This window comes from Corylus avellana, chromosome ca3 (assembly GCF_901000735.1).
Source record: "Corylus avellana chromosome ca3, CavTom2PMs-1.0".
NCBI lineage: Eukaryota > Viridiplantae > Streptophyta > Magnoliopsida > Fagales > Betulaceae > Corylus > Corylus avellana.
The window spans coordinates 23,440,112-23,443,791 of record NC_081543.1 but is presented as its reverse complement, the minus strand read 5'-3'; positions in this window follow the sequence as shown (position 1 = coordinate 23,443,791).

The following is a 3,680-nucleotide window of genomic DNA, read 5'->3' as shown; positions in this document are numbered from 1 at the left end:
GTACAACGCCGAAGACGTGGAGATCTTATTGGAGAGATGGTGTACTCGTCAGAATAAGGTAGGTCATGAGTTGAACTCTTCATTTTGTCTAGTGTCATTATATTGTTTTATTAGCATGTATGGGTGTCATGTAAAACGAAATTGCCTCTTTATTGTGTAGTGTCACGAATAAAGAGTACTAAAACCAAATTTCCTTACATTATTAACATATCAATATGGTAACTGTGTAGGACTATGCGGCAAAAATGAAGCGCTTGCGAGCATTAAATGATACGCCCCATTGCACCGGATCGAACAGCTATGCCAGAGTGACACATGAGAAGGTAAGTGTGTAATTTACCATGTAAACAACAAATCATTTGATATATTTAAAAATAACTGTATGTCCTATTTTTTTCGGCAGGCCATACGTCTGGGCAAGTATCCTACTCATGCAGAGAGTTACATCCGCACGCACACGAAGGTGGACAATACATATCCGAATGAGATAGTGGAAGAGAGATGTGTATGCTACAATTTAATTCTTTGTTTATATATTTGATAAATTATTTGCAATTAACAGTTGTATGACCCACTAACCCAATAATTAATGTAACATACAGAAAAGGATGAAGGAGCTGATACCCACCAACCCTGCAGCGTCGGGCTAGCATCACAGAGGGAACGGTCAAGTGGGCGCCCTACGACGCGTATGCACAGGCGCTTGGAAATAAGCCTGAGAACGCCGGTAGGGTTCGGCAGGCTGGATCGAATATTTTGCCCGTGCGGGGCTCCATACGCTCATACTATACACCGTCACAAACACGGTCAGAAAACACCAGTCACTCCATGATATCACAAGAAACGCTTGACAGAGCTCTTGAGGCGGAGAGGGCGAAGCACAAGGAAGAGATAGATGCATTGGTGGCCGTGAACAATGCACGTCAGGCAACGTTTGACGTTCGATTGCGCCAGATCGAGGATATGATGCGGTTCAGCTCTGCACCAGATGGAGCTTCCCCACACATTGCGGTGGTACCATTGTCGATCGACGGCGAAGCAGGTACTGACATTTTTAATGGTCAAATGTGTTTTTAGAACTTTACCTATATATATGTGAACTTCTAAAACCTGTATATATGTCAACCTCCAGGTGGAGTCCCACCAGGACGCATGGGCCTAGGGCCATTTGCTAAAGGAGGTGGTGGTGGGAATGAAGCAGGCATTGGAGGAGGGGCTCTAGGAGGATTTCCAAGAGGTGCACCAGGTGGCCTTCCTTGCGTTGGAGGAAGTGGTGGGGATGGACCTTGGGGTGGTGGTGGCAAAGACCTTGGTGGGACACCAAGGGCCGCTGTGCCGTTGGCTGCAGGGGCAGGTTGAGGTTTGTTTGCCTCTGGTGGCTTGATTTTAAAATATAATTGCAACTTCACATTGACAGACACAAAAAAAAGGGTCAGATAAGTTACCATTAGCAGGAACAGACCAACAAAAAAACTTGAAAAAAGAAAATTCAGTGTATTTTAACGAGACTAGCAAGTGGCCTATGAAAGAGAAAGAAAAGATTGTCCAGCCCAATTTAGCCAGCAGGTAAGTTGGTCTACTTGGTTGCGTCAGTAGGTGCCAAAATAAATTGAGAGAGAGAGAGCTACAATGAGAATTAAGACCAAGAGCTGACCCACTGGCAATCAAATGACATGTCTAGGTTACAGAAGGTTTTTAGTCCAGTGACTTATAAACAACTCAGACCAGGTAGACTGTTCAATCAAACTGTCAATCTTTGTGCCAAATCACATCTAAAAATATTGGAAGCAGTTGAGCAAATATTAAACAAACTAACCGTAAACATTTTAGAGTCTGGATCCCATTGTGTGAAGAACTAGGGAGGGTTTTTGTCAATCTCTGTGCTAGGAACCTGAAATGAAAATAACAAGCATAACCAATCAAATTTCTTGAAACTAAATGAAATGGTTAAGTTCAGCTATCTACCCTAAACTATGGGGTCATTCAATATCCAATCTACCTTCTCCAAATGAGTGTCAAAACTAACATATTAGTTGGGGGATGATGTAGGGAGGACATTACATATTAAAAGGCACTAATCTATTAATTTTGAAAGCTTAGTGCAGCCCACCATTCATCTGCCCACTATTACATTAATTTTAACCCTAATTTGGATGGTGTAGTGGACGTTGCATATTAATCTAGAGTTAAGTGTTGATAGCAAAATTATTTTATTTATGCACAGAATGCAAATGACCCTATAATGGAGGGTGGATAGCTACATCTACATGTTCGACGAAATCAGACTTTGGGGACAAACATAACATAACATAGTTCGTTTTGCCACACAACAAATCACAACTCCTAGTAGAAGAAAAAGCACAAAACAGTAGTATCTATGGGGTCAAAAAAGAGACCAAGAGAAAATGGAAAGAGAAAAAAGAAAAAAGTGAAAATTCAGATTCTCCATTATTTTGTTGAGAATGTAAAGGGAAAAAATGGTGATTTTTTAATTTTATATGATCTTATACCTCTTTATCCTATAATTATGAAAATGATATAATATAAAGGTCAAACCTATCATGAATAATGGCTTAAAACTACAAAACAACACTTATCATTGGAAACACAAGCCGAAAACCACAAATACTGGCAAAGTTAAAAAGTTTAACACCTTTTGGAGAAGACTACTATGCATTAACACTACTTCACCACATCAGACAACAATCTTCAAACTAATCTAAATGCCCACAAGAAACGTAACTCAAAAGGACTAACCTCATCAAAATCATCAAAAATATGTGAGAACTGCCCCATGAACCAAACCTGCCAGGGGAGAAAACTATTAAATATATGTTTTACAATCCATGGCCAGCAAAATTCCAGAACCCAAAATAAAGTACTTATTTACATCCTCTTCCTTGCCAATTCATCCTCATAAGCAATTTGAGTAATCTACCACAATGAACCAATATATAATATCAAAGACAATGAGAATGAAACCCAACATTATAGAGAAAGAGATACTAAAAATGTGTTTCTTCATGAAACATATTAAAGTGAGAACCTGCTTGGGTGGTTTAACTTTCTTGCACTCTTGTCATCCTGCATTCACTTAAAAAGAAAATTTAGAAAGATATTATTACTCCCTTACATTGTTTACTCAAAGTTCTTTAACCTTGATAAACATGTCAAGGGAGATTTACTAACTCAAAAGTTCTTGAACCAAAAATTTTGCAAGTATCTTAACATAATATAAACCAAATAAAAAGTACCAACAAATATACATTACCAAACAGATCATGATCAACAAATACTCAAATACACAGTAGCAAATAAAAAGTACCAACAACTATCCAAATACATAGTATCAAAAAATATATCCCAAATAGATGGTATTAAAAAGTACATCCTAAATAAATGGTTATTCCAAAGCTCCCTTAATTGTTGGCTTCACTTGATTCACCTCCAATCAAGCACCCTCCAGACCTAAGAAGAATAGAATTTCATATAATGATCAATAAGCCTTTTAACGATTACTTAGTATGTGTATCTTAGTAAAATTAATGCATAGGTAAAGTTTCACTAACCCTCCAATATGTGACATTAAGAACTCAACAGTGGCTTTCAATTTGTTCGTTTCCTTAACGTTGGCTTGCAGATTTTCCCTGTACTGATGAAGTTTGATTCTAGTCTGTTGA